Below are 19,095 nucleotides of genomic sequence, written 5' to 3'. Positions count from 1 at the left end.
ATTTGCTCAGTTTGTTTTATGTTTATTGATTCTCTCTGATAAACATCTTCCCAAGTGTTAGCGCACCACGCAAAGTTTCCTTGCCTTTATCAATAATGTAGATAGTAAAGGTTTCAGTGTCAACATTTCCTATTTTTATCAACAGGCGTTCAAGTGCAAGCATGGTATCTACAGGGTTCCAGCTACGAGGTCAGCTTTATCAGCCCACTTCAGTTTACGTCTTTAGATTACAACTTATACAACAATTAATGCATAATTAGGAAATTCCATACAACAGAGTATTAACCATTTAACTTTCGGGAGGTTGGGGTATGAGATTTTCTTTTTGACTGAGATTTATTATTTTCTGTTAACTAAAGATAATTCATTTCTTTTGCAGATAATACAATGGACATAATATGATATTATTTTGTTATTAATCAGATTAATATAATTTTCCGGCTACTGAAAGGCCGATTTTATTCTTTCTTTTAAAAATAAAGTGTCAGGCAACTGTCCCAGAACATTACATTGTTGGTTGGTCCCAAATATAATTGCGCTATACCATGTACATACATACATATATATATATATATATATATATATATATATATATATATATATATATATATATATATATATATATAACGTTCCCAGGAAGTATAAGTGAATCTGTTTGCATAGTTTGCGAGAGTATATGGCACATACTTGCAAATATACGTAACAATGAATAGGCTTAACGAGTATATATAACACGTCACGATCAATAGGTTGTTTAAATTCGTGTGTAAAATGTACCCAAGAACTTCGTCATACCGAGGAAAGTATTTTTATAAATATAATATCACATAACAACAGCAGCTAGCATACTAAAATACTGAATCATTACCCGCCCACACACACACACACACAAACACCAGATCAACAACGGGAATTCTAATAGAAAATAATTAACTACTTTATTAAACTACAAAATATACTAGTCTTTTGCATGTTTTTTTTAACGACACTTTAAAACAAATCATCGGATAACGTATGTACTCGCTTATAAGTTAAGTCGAAACGCAATTTTTTTGTTGTTGTTGTTCTAGGGTTTAATGCCATTTTTCAGTACAAGATAGGCTATACATGGCGGCCAGTATAACTGGTGGAGGAAGAACCCTGAAAAACAAAACGCAATAAAAAAAGACCCTGATCTACGTAGGATAATGCGCCTGAAGATCAGGGTTTTTTTTGTTTTTTTTTTTCATTGTTCTTCTGATTACTGGTATCACACTGCACAGAACCAGCTAACGCGCCGGCAGAGCTGGGTGTCTGTAGTTTTCAGTTTGGTTCCTCTTATAAGCGGGTACATACGGTATATCATGCCACGGAAATTAGACGTGCCTTTCGCAAGGACATGCAGAACCAGCTGACCGGTACTAGTCTGGACCGGTATCAAACCCGTGATAGGGGCCCCGAGTGTCCGAGTGGTCTAAAGCGCTCTCCGTTACGGATCACTGCCATCTCACCTCTGTCTGCGTGGGTTCGAGTCTAGGATTCGGCCAATGTGGGTATATGATAAAGCTTGCCAGTAGTTTCTCATGGGTCGGTGGTTGTTCCCGGTGTTTTACCGGGTTCTTCCTCCACCATTTATACTGGCCGCCATGCATAGCCTATCGTGTGCTGAAAAAAGGCGTTAAGCCCAACAACAACAACAACAACAAACCCGTGATCCTTGTAGTCCGACGATCTACGAACTGAGTAGCTTTCGAATACTGATAATATCAGTGAGGTCGAGCCGTTGTAAAGTACTATATGCGAAAGAAAGAAATTAAAAACGAAGCAAAAATGCAGGAGACAACAAGACCCAACAAATTACAATACGTGGAAACGTCTGAAAGAGTCCATATGAAAGAATGAATTATGAGCTGTGGTTAAGATTGAAACAAATGAGTAATCGTTAATGATACATACCAGACATTCGTTATCCAAATTTGCATGAGATCTCAGTCTTTACATGCATCTGTTGACTTTTGATCCTTAAACTAGTTATATTACTCCAAGAAATGATAATGGATCAACATGATAGTCACTATTCCATTTAAAATGTTTAGTTCGTTCAAATTTTCCAGCAATAGTGAACTTAAATTTGGGAAGGCAATGAAGAAGAAAACAGATTTACATATGATTCATGTACGCAGTAAAAACACTGTTTACAGTACTTATAACACAAAGGGTGCGACCGGTACTTTTGTTAAGGTGACCTTGGCAATAAATGAAAATCGCAAAGCGTTACTAGTATTGTGTACGTATAAAGGTAAAACATACTGCTGGTACTTTCGCAACGGTAAAACACATGGATATTTTTAACACTGGTGTCTTGCAAACGGCGTTCCTAAACCACTGCAATGACATTCATCTACCAGTATTTTCTATTGCTTACGGTGCATTGTGTTGTTGCAACGTAATTACTGTATTGCAACAATGAAAATTTAAGTCATAACAGTAAAATTACCATTACAACCATAAAATACACAACCCTAAAACTAGATCTAATTTTACTGCTGTAATGAAAATGTTTATTTTTCTAACGGAATAATTACCGTTGCATCGATAAATTATATGTTGCAACAAGAAAATATACTTATATTCGTTGCATCTTTATATGATAAATGTCAGTTGTAAGTGGATACTGTTGCAACAACAACACTGTTACAAATACCGATGCAACTGTAAATTTTATCATTGAATGCACCAACTTTACATCTGCAGCCTTAACTGGATACCGTTATAACGTTAACTGGTTTCCGTTGTAACTATACTTGACAGAGGGAACTGAAGTAAACCCACGAGAAAAAAAAAAAAAAAACTTTTTTTATACCAGAACTTTTGATATAAAAATAATGTTAAGTCGCATACCAGCATACTAGTTCAGAATCTTTATTACGTCGAATACGGTAAGCACTATTTACAAACTATACTTCTTCCAGATCACCATGAGCTGTCGGTGCAAAATAAACAGGAAATCCTTAATGAGAATGTACATATACAGTTATACAGCAGTACTGTTCAGAGAGAGAGAGAGATAAATGTTGTTTGACATAGGAATTTTAGTCACAACGGAAGAGATTGGTGGTAGATGGGAGGGGGGATCTCAATTTGTGTATAGAATAATACAAGGAAGGAAACTTGCCGCGACACTGTCTTGTACCTGCTCCGTGTTTAAACGTCCATACTAACAAACAAAGCTATGTCATTCGTGACTTACAAAGTCCATACTAATAAACAAAGGTATGTCAGGCGTGACTTACATCATCCATACTAATAAACAAAGCTATGTTATGCGTGACTTACATCGTCCAGAATAATAAACAAAGCTATGTCAGGCGTGACTTACATCGTCCATGCTAATAAACAAAGCTATGTCAGGCGTGCCTAACATCGTCCATAATAATAAACAAACATAAGTCAAGCATGACTTGCATCGTCCATACTAATAAATAAAGCTATGTCAGGTGTGACTTACATCGTCAGACTCCTACAACATCTGAATTTTACTGCCATTCACTAACTTCGGAATCCTCTGCACATCGTTTTATCCTTGCCTGTTAATGCTGATATGAGTAGCCATATGCAAGTTACTTTTAGTCCACAACAAAGCCCCATCCACGGCTACCCTCCCCCCCCCCCCCGACAGATACGCAGTAATACTCGTACTTATTTTCCAGTAAAACTGAGAAGCAAAAAGTGGAGCCTTAGTGAAGATAAAGACGTAGATTGTTTAATGCGACCAATTCTTAAAGGCCAATGTTGTAAACCAGTCTGTTACTAGAAAGTGATAAGAATCATATCTAAATATATATTTTCTCAATGACCGAATGGGATGAACTTCTTACTTATGTATCTAGATGAAATGGAGACCTAACGGCTAAGCGATTAAGGCATTGGACTCGTGACAGGAAAGGTGCTGATTCGATTTCCACTATCAGGTATGCCGGGATGGGTATTAAGGTGTGTCCTGGGCTAAATGGGCATAGTACCGTATTCTACTGGCTTCGTCATGATCAACTCTTTGTTGGATGTACACAAGTTTAATGGTTCGAACTCAGATGATAAAATGCCAGCATAGTTGGTATTGCTCTACCAAAGCAGGCGCAAGAAAGTGCCATCAATTTTCTTAATGTAATGTGGTGTAACCGTAGGATAATTAATGAAATCAGTAAAACAGTATGCGCACAAAAAGAACTGCAATCAAGATTTTAAAATAAGTTGCTGTGGTGGACACATTGCACGTCAGATTGGCATTATTTCAGATTACGTCAAATTAGGTATCATGTGGTTTACACATTGTATGTCAGATTGACACCATTTTCATTTACGTCAAATTAGGTATCATGTGGTTGATAAACTATATGTCAGATTGACACCATTTTCATTTACGTCAAACTAGGTATCACGAGGTCGACATACTGTATGTCAGATTGGCACCCTTTTCATTTACGTCAAATTAGGTATCATGTGGGTGATACATTGTATGTCAGATTGACACCATTTTCGTTTACGAAAATTAGTTATCTAGTTGGTGGACACATTGTATGTTAGATTGGCACCATTTTCATTTACGTCAAATTAGGTATCACGTGGTTGATACACTGTATGTCAGATTGACACCATTTATATTTACGACAAATTAAGTATCAAGTTGGTGGACACATTGTATGTCAGATTGACACCATTTTCATTTACGTCAAAATTAGGTATCATGTGGTTGATACATTGTATGTCAGACTGACACAGTCTTTATTTACAACAAATTATGTATCATGTGGTGAATTCATTGTATGTCAGATTGACACCATTTTCATTTACGACAAATTAGGTATCAAGCTGGTGGACAAATTGTATGTCAGATTGACACCATTTTCATTTACGACACATTAGGTATCGTGTGGTGGACACACTGTATGTCAGATTGACACCATTTTCATTTACGACAAATTAGGTATTATGTGGTTGATACATTTTATGTCAGATTGACATCATTTTCACTTACATCAAAATTAGATATCATGTGGTGGACACATTGTATGTCAGATTGATACCATTTTAATTTACGTCAAAATTAGGTAATATGTGGTTGATACATTGTATGTCAGATTGACACCATTTTCATTTACGACAAATTAGGTATCATGTTGTGCACTCATTGTATGTCAGATTGAAGCCATTTTCATTGACAACAAATTAGGTATCAAATTGGTGAACACCTTGTATGTCAGATTGACACCATTTTCATTTACCACAAATTAGGTATTATGTGGTTGATACATTTTATGTCAGATTGATATCATTTTCATTTACATCAAAATTAGATATCATGTGGTGGATTCACTGGATGTCAGATTGACACCATTTTCATTTACGTCAAATTAGGTATCATGTGGTGGACACATTCTATGTCAGATTGACACCATTTTCATTTACGACAAATTAGGCATGATGTAGTGGACACATTATATGTCAGATTGACACCATTTGTATTTACGACAAATTAAATATCATGTGGTGGACACATTGTATGTCAGATTGACACCATTTTCATTTACGTCAAATTAGGTCTCATGTGGTGGACACACTGTATGTCAGATTGACTCCATTTGTATTTACGTCAAAATGAGGTATCATGTGGTAGACACATTGTATGTCAGATTGACACCAATTTCATTTACGACAAAAATTAGGTATCATGTGGTGAACACATTGTATGGCAGATTGATACCATTTTCATTTACGTCAAAATTTGGTAATATGTGGTTGATACATTGTATGTCAGATTGACACCATTTTCGTTTACGATAAATTAGGTATCACGTTGGTGGACACATTGTATGTCAGATTGACACCAATTTGATTTACGACAAATTAGGTATCATGTTGTGCACACATTGTATGTCAGATTGACACCATTTTCATTGACAACAAATTAAGTATCAAATTGGTGAATACGTTGTATGTCAGATTGACACCATTTTCATTTACGACAAATAAGGTATTATGTGGCTGATACATTTTAAGTCAGATTGACACCATTTTCATTTACGTCAAAATTAGGTATCATGTGGTGGATTCATTGTATGTCATATTGACACCATTTTCATTTACCGCAAATTAGGTCTCATGTAGTGGACACAGTCTATGTCAGATTGACATCATTTTCATTTACGACAAAATTAAGTATAATGTAGTGGACACATTGTATGTCAGATTGACACCATTTGTATTTATGACAAATTAGGTATCATGTGGTGGTCACATTGTATGTCAGATTGACACCATTTTCATTTACGACAAATTAGGTATCATGTGGTAGACACACTGTATGGCAGATTGACACCAATTTTCGTGTACGATAGATTAGGTATCATGTGGTAGACACATTGTATGGTAGATTGACACCAATTTTCGTGTACGATAGATTAGGTATCACGTTGGTGGACACATTGTATGTCAGATTGACACCATTTTCATTTACGACAAATTAGGTATCATGTGGTTGATACATTGTATATCAGATTCACACCATTCGCATTTACGACAAATTAGGTATAAAGTTGGTGGACAAATTGTATGTTACATTGACACCATTTGCATTTACGACAAATTATTTATCAAGTAGGTGGACACATTGTATGGCAGATTGACACCATTTTCGTTTACAACAAATTAGGTATCATGTGGTTGTTACATTGTATGTTAGATTGACACCATTTGCATTTATGACAAATTAGGTATCAAGTTGGTGGACACACTGTATGTCAGATTGACACCATTTTCGTTTACGACAAATTAGGTATCATGTGTTGGAGATATTTTATGTCAGATTCACACCATGTTCGTTTGCGACAAATTAGGTATCATGTGGTGGACACATTGTATATCAGATTGACACCATTCTCGTTTAGAACAAATTAGGTATCATTAAATGTCTTTTGGTGAAAACCCGGTATCATATGATTTAACGATCATCCATGAAGGTTAAGTATTGACAAGAGTTTAAGACAGTTGTCATAGCAGCCGTATTAGATGACTGGCACTATTTTCATTCAGAACCAACTAGGTGTCATAACAAGTCTATAGGTGAAAACCTAATTTTGATATAGCCATCTATGTGGGAGGAGTAGAGATAACAATATTGTCAATATATGACTTTTCATTCTGGAAGAGCAGCAAGATTGCAGGTGAAACGGCCATACTGGATGTCATATAGGCACCTTGTTCATCTAAGGACAACTATATATCATAAGAAGTCTTCCAGTCAGAGGCGTAGCTATACTATTTTGCGCCCGGGGACGAACTATAAAATTGGCGCCCCAGCCCCCTCCCCGTTTAATCACATTTTTGAATATTACCCTTGTTTACTTATTATAATGTAGCACTGTAAGCCTCATTTTGGCGCCCCTGTACCTTGGCGCCCGGGGACATATGTACCCACCTGCCCCCCCCCCCCATCAGCTACGCCTCTGCTTCCAGTAAAACTTCCATACGACTTGATATGATCATCCATTCAGGAGTAGTAGCGATATCACATGTATGTCAGATTGACACCATTTTCGTTTATGACAAATTAGGTATCATGTGCTGGACATATTTTATGTCAGATTGACACCATTTTCGTTTACGACAAAATTAGGTATCATGTGCTGGACATATTTTATGTCAGATTGACACCATTTTCGTTTACGACAAATTAGATATCATGTGCTGACATATTTTATGTCAGATTGACACCATTTTCGTTTACGACAAAATTAGGTATCATGTGCTGGACATATTTTATGCCAGATTGACACCATTTTCGTTTACGACAAAATTAGGTATCATGTGCTGGACATATTTTATGTCAGATTGACACCATTTTCGTTTACGACAAATTAGGTATCATGTGCTGACATATTTTATGTCAGATTGACACCATTTTCGTTTACGACAAAATTAGGTATCATGTGCTGGACATATTTTATGTCAGATTGAAACCATTTTCGTTTACGACAAATTAGGTATCATGTGCTGGACATATTTTATGTCAGATTGACACCATTTTCGTTTACGACAAAATTAGGTATCATGTGCTGGACATATTTTATGTCAGATTGACACCATTTTCGTTTACGACAAATTAGGTATCATGTGCTGACATATTTTATGTCAGATTGACACCATTTTCGTTTACGACAAAATTAGGTATCATGTGCTGGACATATTTTATGTCAGATTGACAACATTTTCGTTTACGACAAATTAGGTATCATGTGCTGGACATATTTTATGTCAGATTGACACCATTTTCGTTTACGACAAAATTAGGTATCATGTGCTGGACATATTTTATGTCAGATTGACACCATTTTCGTTTACGACAAAATTAGGTATCATGTGCTGGACATATTTTATGTCAGATTGACACCATTTTCGTTTACGACAAAATTAGGTATCATGTGCTGGACATATTTTATGTCAGATTGACACCATTTTCGTTTACGACAAAATTAGGTATCATGTGCTGGACATATTTTATGTCAGATTGACACCATTTTCGTTTACGACAAAATTAGGTATCATGTGCTGGACATATTTTATGTCAGATTGACACCATTTTCGTTTACGACAAAATTAGGTATCATGTGCTGGACATATTTTATGTCAGATTGACACCATTTTCGTTTACGACAAATTAGGTATCATGTGCTGGACATATTTTATGTCAGATTGACACCATTTTCGTTTACGACAAAATTAGGTATCATGTGCTGTACATATTTTATGTCAGATTGACGCCATTTTCGTTTACGACAAAATTAGGTATCATGTGCTGGACATATTTTATGTCAGATTGACACCATTTTCGTGTAAGACCAACTATACCTCATAAGATGTCTTCTGGGGAAAACTCCACATCAATATGACATTCTCTGTAGGTGGAACTGTGATAACGATATTTTTAGATGGCTACCATGGTGGTATTAGTGAATATCAGATCGGCACCATATTTATTTACGAATAACTAGATATCATAAGAAGTCCTTTAGTGAACTAGTGGATTTTCAGAAAGACGATGCTGAAACTGTACCTTAAACGGTCGAGACCTTAGTAAGAAGTACACAAATAACCATGTGATATAACCTGTCACAGAACATTTTCTAAACCGCTCTCATGAAAATAGATTGATATGAAGGAATTTATATACAAAGACCACTTTCCTTAATACTGTACAGATTAAACAGTATTTTACTAACATCACAAATATTCATAGATGAGAAAACAATTTCATATGCAAGGAGATACAAAAACAAAACAGATCGACAAATCAAAAATAGCTGAGAAAATTAATTCGTCTGTACGAAAATAGAGAAAAGTAAGAAGACTAAGAAAATCGATCTTCACATGGACTAAACAGTACAATAATAGTAATTGACTGAATGAACACTGTGGTATAATCGTTGGTTTTCTAAACTATAGGGTGATGGATCGAAACTCATGTCCGCAAAAATATTTTACAAACTGAATCTAGTACGACCCCAGTATTAAAATTTGGTGACATAAAAAACCCAGATCAAAATAACTGCACATTTGAAAGAAACCCCCCTCCACCACTACCACCATCACCAAAACAGCAATCCCCAACCAAACAACTACAACAAAAAACCGGAGAACATATCTTTATAGCGGAGCGCAAGAACAGAGATCTGCATTAACGGAGGAGGAACCACATGAAGGCGATACATTTTATGTAATAGGTACTTTCTTTCTCTATCCATTTTTAGGCCGTTTACAATCATATATTTTTAGACACATTATCGACACCATCCGCAATGCCAATTAAAGCATAACTAAAGATCGATTGCAGCTTGTGAAACCAGATTTAAGTGCATGAACGTATCTTTATTGATCTGCCAGAAATTCACTCTCAGAACAGTCAGCTATTAAAATAAATCATAAAAAGAAACTCTAAATGAATGTACGTTTAATGTAAAATATTAATCTTACCGTGGTTATATCTTACCGTGGGTATATCCGTAAGCTAGTAGTCATAAAAAGAAACTCTAACTGAATGCAGGTTTAATGGAAAATATTAATCTTACCGTGGGTATATCCGTCAGCTAGTACGCTGGCGAATTCAAGGTGAGTTTGTTCAATATATACTTAATGCCTTCAATGGAGATAAACATCCAGAATTATTACCACGAGATATTTCTACCTCTTGAAAATTGCGAATCTTTCCAGTATCCTGTAATTAAATAATTCAGGAAAATCAAATATGTCATTGACCCATATGGTAAATGGGCAATGTCTTGAAGTTTCGTTTTTACACATTGTAACCGAAGCGTCTCTTACTGGTACAGTGATCGATGATGCATTTTTGCCAGATTCTCGTATATTGGAAATCTCACAAGGTCACACGATAATCTGATTATTATTATTATTATTATCATTATTATTATTATTATTATTATTATTATTATTACTATTATTATTATTATTATTATTATTATTATTATTATTATTATTATTATCATTATTATTATAAGTAGTAGTAGTAGTATCGTGTGCAGTGCGTGCTCAGCCATTTGACAATGTCATCATCAGCAAGATGCAGAGCCTGCAGTCAACAGGGGAAATTTGTCAGTGGACAGTTGTTCACAATGTGTGACATGGTCTGAGGAGCTCCACAACAACAAGAACTAGTGACATGGACCCATCGGACAAGGCTGACTGCACAATAACCCTATCTTTTCCGAAAGCGGTTCAGTGTGGTCAACAGATGACGTGGAAGATTAAAGCCAGGAGGGCGGACAGATGGCTCAGCTACGAGGGAGTGGGTTTACAACATCTGTTAAAGACCACTCGACACTCCATGCCGAACTAGCTGTCATATCCTCCAGCAACGAACCTAACCCAATTGGGCGTCTTGAGCGGACTGTTGGATGTGAGATGATGTCCATATACAGTGTAAGTTTCTCACTGGATAGACCTTAGCCAACACTTTTGTGGTAGCTTCCTGGCGCCGCAGATGTGGAGGAGGTATGTTGCTGAGTACCGGCAGCCATAGTATAGGAGTATGACGTATTGTTCCAGAGATTATGCGCATCGTTGTGTGCCACTTTTTCTGACTGCACCGCAGCCTGCTAATTGTTCCCAGGGAAGGGAATGGTGCCACCTCCCCCAGGCTTTTATGGGTTCAAGGAACCCTGCTAATTTGGCCTCAATCTGTGGGTCCATAAAGGTCCCTTACAGTTGAATGTTTGGCTGTCATTAGTAGGAAGTAGAGCTCGGGAACGGTCCTGGTTGCTTCACATCGCTGGTTTCTTGTTGCATTTGCCTGGTGTTTCTTGCCGGTTTTTTTAATAATAATTTTTTTTAAAATTTTATTTTCTTTCTTCAAACTGTTCTAAGAATGGGTGTTTGTTCTATGCTGTTTATAGAGGTTGTTAGTAGAAATCATGTGTGAAGAGAGATGTTAAAGGTTATTATTGTATATCTAGTCGAGGTGTTTAGGGTGTACCTCCTACGTTATGTTTTTAATAAGTTTTTAGATATTGCCTCTTTAAGTTATTTACTTATTAATGTTTTTAGAGACTGAATGTTATTTATACTTTATTTAGCAAGAGACCGGAGTCCAAGCCAATCTTGGCTTGTAATGATGTCCCAGATAGGTATCCAGTCAAACTGTCTTACGGCAACAATCACCATTTGTTATCTTATTTTCAAGATAACTTTCGACCGAAGAGAAGACATGAAAAAGACCGTGTGAACTATCAATGTGCAAAATTCTCCCAAACGCCTTACTAATGTCCCAAAAGACAGCTCTCATCTCTTTACCCTCGTACAAAACTTTACAGAAGGTATTGCGTATGTGTAATAACTGACTGCCAGTGGAATCGTCATAGTTGATACAAATGTCTAATAAGCAGGATCTAGGAATAGAGTTAGGTTTGCATATACAAATATAGACTGCATTTAAAAGAACTACATCTGTATGTCCAAATCATAGTAAACGAATAATGGATTGAAACGTACATGCATTTAATCTGTAATATTCCTTAGTGTTCATTAAAAACTGGACGGGGACAGGGTAGAACATCAAAGCTAATACTTTGTACTGCTTAAGTGTACCAATGTCCTTTTTGTTTTCATATGCAGCTGACGGCGATTGGGGTAGGTGTCACAAGTCAGTCCAATTACTCAGGATGTCACATTAGTAATATCTCGGACCTTTTCCACCAAGACGTCTAAACGAAAATCGTACGGCCTTGTGAATCCTAAAACCATCTTTCCAAACGCCTTTCCGAGAATTACAATTAATACCAACTTACTTTAAGCCTAAAAAGAAAACAAAATCTGAAACTGTAATTTTCTTTTAAAAACAAATCTATATTAAAAGAGAAGAACGTGTTCTCATATATAATTTTCTCCACAGTATTGTTTTAATTTTTAAGCATTAAAAAAGGAAACTGACAGTCAAAATGATTAGCTTCCAAAAAGGCTCGTAATCAAAATATCCAGAATCAATCTGTGTTACATTATGAATAGTCAAATACAAAAGAGGCCGGAACTTGAATACTGATTATTTATCCAGGGCCTGCCTTAGGCCGATTAGACCGATTTGACCTAATCGGGCCCAAACTCACAGCGGCCCTACGCGTTAGTAATTTAAAAATATAAAAAAATTATTTATAGAGAGAAATTACATTTGAGGCGACGGAAGAAAATTTAAAGTTGAATATATTATAAAACTTGTGTAAAAGTGTATTCCCAGATGCCATCATCACATGGGGGCCCCGCGCGTAAATCAAGGGGGCCCCGCCAAAATGATCCAAATCGGGCCCCTCGTTTGCTAAGGCCGTTCCTCTATCTATCTATCTATCTATCTATCTATCTATCTGTCTGTCTGTCTGTCTGTCTGCCTGCCTGCCTATCTACCTATATCTACCAAACTATCTACGCAGACTGTAATTGTAACATATACATGCAATATATGTCTTATGTCATATGTGTCCACTCTAATCTGATCGACATTGTATCAAAAGATGGAAAGTACATTTGAACATTGTTCATCTGAGTTCTTGTGGGAGAGATGGTACGCATATTTAACTGAATTGTTTGTTTGTTAGTTTTGTTAAAAAGAAAAATTCATTACAAGCTATTGTAATGTAACATTGTATGCTGGACTTGAGCCTATCCAAAACAGAGTTCATTTCTGCTTAACCTTATTGATTGTTTTTATTTCATTGTATGTAAACAACTAATACATAGCTAAATTAATCTCCATGTGTATGGGCTTAATATCAGGATCTTTATTAATAGAAGAAATAAATATGTTTATTTGGGCACGGATTTTTGACTTTCGTATGTGAATTTTACAGTTTATGGTTTTGATTTTGTAAACATCAGGATCATTCTAGAAGATTATTGTCCATTTGGTAATGTTTCTTTTTTGAAATGCTAACTGTGACCCGAGGTCAAGCAGAGAAGTATGATCTTGTGATTGTAAGGAATTGGTCATTTGTGCTTTAACATCTAGCACATTCAAGTAGTATATTGTATGTTGTGACCACTAGATTTAGACTGGATTTTGTTGTTGTTTAAGTTACTGAATTCAAGTAATTATGTTCTCTGGATAGAGACATTCACTAGAATTTATAGTATATTCAAACCTGGAATTATATGTCTATGATTTAACAAAAGACTATTGACACACAACAACACTTTAATAGTTACCACAGACACGTCATCGACTTTAGTTTTGGGATTTTTTTTAACTTTTATTGAATTTTATTCAGGACTTTAAATTACTAGGACTTGTGTCTGTAATACTTGGATTATTTTGGGATTTAATTCGCAATAATGTCAGTTGTTTTGTCTCATTTTCACTTTGTATTCTAGGGAAACAAATATATTTGTTAAATTTTACAAAGCTTGCTGCCTTTCACTCTTTTCTGTTACTTATTTTAAGAGCATAGACTAGTAACAGTGTTAATGAATAACGTCCGGATAAACCAGAGTTTATGAACAAGTTTTCGCTGTATCAAATCTGAAGATCTGTAGTGCGTCAACGTCATACTTTCTTTTGCTGTCGGCTTGCGCACTTTGCTTCCGGTTTACTCACTGAAGATGGCATCAAGAAGACCTAACAGGATTGTAATCATTTATGTAATCACAGACAAATATGTACGAGATATTTTCTTTTTTAGCACAGCAATATCGATACACATGTTTATTAATGGGTAGTCCAACGTTCATAATACATTTCGCCATATTAGATCGATATTAGATCGGGAACACAAGAAAACTGAATAAAATATTTCATGCAGATATTATGCATGGTTTTTACGATGGGCAAGAGATTCTAGCCGTTCATCTGTGCTTGTATATTTTATCTTCTGTTTAACTCTGAACCATTTAAATTTGGATATGAAATACACTGGAAAATATCATCACAGATTTAGTTCATTCAGATGTGCTTAGAAGCATAATAACGAACAGTCTACATGGTAACCAAAACATAATACCATTTCTTTCCTCCAATTACCTGCATCAGAGTTAAATCCGACAAGTTAAGCTTGAGACAATAAGAAATAAAAATAAAAAAATTTGTACGCATTTGTATATGACATCGGTCACGACGCTGAAAATAAACGTTTTGATACTCATATTTAGTGTTTCTCGATTATCTTAAATGTGCATACTGGCTGAAGTAAAACTAATGTGAAACAAAACAGATACATTGTGTTTGACTCGGAATTACATTATCAAATATGTCTCATTCGTTCCTCCTTTAGTCAGTACCTTTTATTAATCTCTCTCTCTCTCTCTCTCTTGGCTACTTACTTTATGTCTATATGTCTGTCTGTCTGTCTCTCTCTCTCTCTCTCTCTCTCTCTCTCTCTCTCTCTGCCTTCTTGCTAGCTTGATTTATTTCTGGCTGTAAGTCCCTTGTTTACCCCTAGTTCTAAGGACCCGATGATAACAGTCGTCAAACAAATTTTCTCTAATCAATCAATGACCACAAATACGCAACTTAAACTTAATAACTGGGTTCTCCACTAAGCGAAAGGCAGAACAGTAATAATATTACATCAAAGGATCTCTTTAAGTGAACGAAGGAAACAAACTATAATAATTTTCCTCTAATTAATGCATGACCACCAATATCACAACTACACATTTACATCACAACTTCAAATTGCCTGCCAACCTCACAAATGCATTGTTTCTCCTTAATATATTTCCGTAAGGTAGCACCGGTACTTAACTACTGTAAAATACAAGTCACAACTCAAAACACCAAATACCATGAACTAGTTTTCCTACGCTACCTTAACACAGTCAAATGATGATTTTAAACCTCATTTAGCCTGTAACTCGACACCATATTTACCATCATAGCAAGAATAAAAGACGTCTCCGGATAACAGGACAGTCCCTTCTCAATCATTCCACTGTACGAGTTAACATTCTCAATCATATATAATACACATGGAGTCACACAATCAATCCACACAATTCGATTTTAATAGGGACTATTTGGCGGCTCTGACTGAGCTCACTAAAACTAAACATCACACACATGAAGAATTTTTTTTTGTTGGTGTGTTTCATATCGAATAGATCTTATCATGCATTTGCTTATTATTGAAGGTGTTTGCACTAAAGTGGCTAATTTTTTGCACAATAAAGTTATAAGTGTGTTATTTTGTGGGACATTTTAAATCCTAAACCGTATTTTTGCCAATAAAATTATTTTAACTGAAGACTGGCATGCAGATCTTTGATTATTTCATTTTACAAAATGGGGCACATTCTCTGTCTTTTCACACAATTCTGACAATTTCTTCAAACTTCTGGAGGTACATTTTCACTTATATATACAACAATCAAATTGTAAACATTCAACATGACAATTTCAATTTAGTTTGTTAATATGGATGGGAACTATATACATGAGGTGAGATTACTGTAGTATTTAGATTGAATGATTTCTATTTAGAATCAAAATACATGCTTATTGAATGTCCAAAACTTGATTGTATCATTTCTAACACAGTGTATATGTGTGTGTCCCCGTTCTGATGGTAAAGATACTGATACAGTGTTTCTCGGAAATCAGCCACAAATCAATTACAATGACATGTATATATCACATGCATCGTAAAATAGATCTTAATCGCCCATAGTTTGTTAAAATAAAAATCTCCCAAGTTTGATGGTAAAAATCATATGTCCCCGTTTTGTAGGTTTTACACGAATCTCTCTCTCTCTCTCTCTCTCTCTCTCTCTCTCTCTCTGTGTGCTTAAATCAAATTTCGGAAAAGTTCATTACTCACAGAAATGCCTTCACTGAAAAGATTCAAAATGATGCTTTGCAAAACTTAATTTTTTATGGATTATCGTGCGTTCACCTTGCTCAAACTATATATATATATATATATATATATATATATATATATATATATATATATATATATATATATATGTACGTACGTGTGTGTGTGTTCTAAATGCTGCTGAAATTGCAAGTGTCGTATAATTAACACTGACCCCCTTTCAGTTACCACACGACAGTGACCCTAAATGTGGCTTATCCACAAGAAACCTATGTGATAAGTCTGGTGATTTACGCCAATTCATTTGTGACGGGTCAGAGTTACGGACAGACGGATAGATAGAAGGACGAAACCGGTGTGTATTGCAATATCCTTCTTAACAAGCTGCACAAATCCAGATCTACCAAAGCATTATGCGCCAGCATATGCGGTTCCGTTCAGTTTGCTTTTTGAATCGTCTTTTTGAAGGCTAGTTCTGCCCTCTTGTCATTTTTCGAATCGACTAGTTTACTTTGATACGGTTGTATAGCCAGATGCAGTCATTTTGGAACGTTTACCTATAGTCACTCGAATACTGTATATTAGACCTATATGGTACGTGTACAACTTGTATGCAAATCGCAAGCAATGAAACGTCCATGCTTCCATACAGCCATCCGTCCATCCATACAAACATCCAGACAGAGAAAGAGAAAGAAAGATATGCGTTGAATTTAACATACACCATCCACTCCATCCGTATGTTAAATAGTACATACATCCAGACGAAACGGGCAGACAAAACGGGCTGACAAAAAAAACCGTATATATATATATATATATATATATATATATATATATATATATATATATATATATATACATGTGCAGACTATCAATGAACACCATATATTACTTTATGTTATTGGAATGGTGCATATATCGAGTCTAAATTATTAAGCAATTATTTACTGTCTGCAACTGTTTATCCTATTCTTATTCTGCTGTAGCAGTTACCTCCAGAATATGCTGCAATGCAAAACAGGATATATTATTTTTTGTATTTATTTGACTAGTCAAATATGACTTGACTTCCTGGAGTTAAAGCTTAACAGCACACGGTAATGGGATTTTTTTAAATTCGCAGTTCATGAACAACAACTCTTGCGTAACTCTACAGTGTACGCGTGCGCATTTTGAAACTGTTCATATGTGTATTGACCAAAGGCTTTTCTTCTCAAAGGGGGTGGGGATATGCATCATCTTATACCATGCGTGCAAACCAAGGCTACAGTTCTGGTCTACAGCTGATAACACGCAGCACTTTAGCACTGACGCGTAAATAATTATAATCTTCCTTATTCTCTTCAGATTGTTTTTCAAAACGAAGCTCTCATACGCTACCTCTGGTATTAGTTTATCTGCATACTGACCTATGTACAGAAATGAAATTTTACTTACCACGCCGCTATGTCAGTTTGGTTCCACAGTTCCTCCTCTTCTCAAAGTGGCTGCGGATTCAGCAGCCGACTGCTCTACGGTCATTAACGCGACTCTGTAGAGCAGAGCAAACGTGAGGCTCCTAAAGGGAGAAATGTTATCCAGTATGTAAAACCGTTCGTTCTGAAATAGATATACATGATCCTGAATTATTGGAAACTGTTTTGCATTGCGGCATTTTTGGAGGTAATTCTATAGCAAAATAAGAATATGATAAGCAATGAGCTGTAAGTGTGTCGAATGGAAGCAAAGTGCACGAAGTTCGAACTTTAATTTAAATCAAGCCAATTTCATAGTACTTTTACATGCTAAAATTTATTAATGGTTACAGCGTTTTAAAATTCTAATGTTTCTTTTAAGTGTCGGACTGGGTCAAATATAGTGATCTCCCCATAGATCAGAAGGCAGACAATCTTGTAACCATTGTCTGATAGGCCGACCGCTCCGGTGGCCTAGTGGCTAGAGCGTCCGCCTCTGATGCGGGAGGTCGTGGGTTCGATCCCCGAGCGCGTCATACCAGAGACTCACAAAAATGGTGCATTACAGCTGCCTTGCTTGGCGTTCAGCATTAAGAAGTTAGGACTGGTCAGCCTGATGTCAGGATAATGTGACTGGGTGGGACATCATGCTACATGTCTGCGGCATGATGCCCCAATGCTAGACATTACTATAAACTGCCACATTGCAGACATCGTAGCGATATGACTGAAAAATTGTTAAAGCTACGTTAAAAATAAAAATCACAAATCACATCACGTCTGATAGGCCGTTTCGTGATCTACCTGTTATCTGTAACCTGTGCTTAATTAATACATCATTGACTGCGATCAAAATGGCCCGTTTTAAAACCCAGTCAGAATAAGACAGCGACATATTTCTGGTCCAATGCTGCGTTTAGTTCCACAACCATTGGTTCAGATAATAGTCATCCGTGAAGATTTCTGATCTAAAGCAAATGTTTGGCGATTTGTAGCCCCACTTGTAATGAGGGTTTTCATATACAGTAGGGATCCATAACAGGGAGTTTATTCACTATATATCAATTACATTTAAACTGGAACTTACCGTATGTACTCGCTTATAAGACGAGTCTGACTGCAAAACTGCACAGACCCAGATCTGCCGGCCCATTATGTGCCAGCAGCTCTCGATTTGTCCATTTTGATATGACTAATCAGTAGAACAAACAACATAGACTCTGTTCTGCCGTCACAAATGAACTGGCCCGTCATAATTGAATTGGCGTATATCACCAACTTATCACATAAGTTTA

At 36.1% G+C, this 19,095-nt stretch overlaps 1 protein-coding gene across 5 annotated transcripts in view; it reads right to left on the bottom strand.

The window, feature by feature from the left end:
* The window catches only part of LOC149793429 (beta-1,3-galactosyl-O-glycosyl-glycoprotein beta-1,6-N-acetylglucosaminyltransferase-like), a 99,264-nt gene that overhangs the window by 48,943 nt on the left and 31,226 nt on the right, over window positions 1-19,095 (bottom strand). The window contains exon 2 of one of the 5 annotated variants that reach the window (XM_089967411.1): window positions 17,784-17,945. The exons of 1 other annotated variant lie outside the window; for it this stretch is intronic. The gene's annotated coding sequence lies outside the window, so the exon portion shown is untranslated. Of the gene's footprint in view, window positions 1-1,935; window positions 2,169-3,487; window positions 3,618-17,783; window positions 17,946-19,095 lie in introns of those variants that run through there. 3 more of the 5 variants (XM_089967412.1, XM_089967416.1, XM_089967414.1) reach the window with 3 other exon arrangements.

This window comes from Sinohyriopsis cumingii, chromosome 8, assembly GCF_028554795.1.
Source record: "Sinohyriopsis cumingii isolate HCF-2022 chromosome 8, ASM2855479v2, whole genome shotgun sequence".
NCBI lineage: Eukaryota > Metazoa > Mollusca > Bivalvia > Unionida > Unionidae > Sinohyriopsis > Sinohyriopsis cumingii.
Note: the sequence above shows the minus strand (reverse complement) of the source record. Positions and strands in the feature narration are given on the sequence as shown.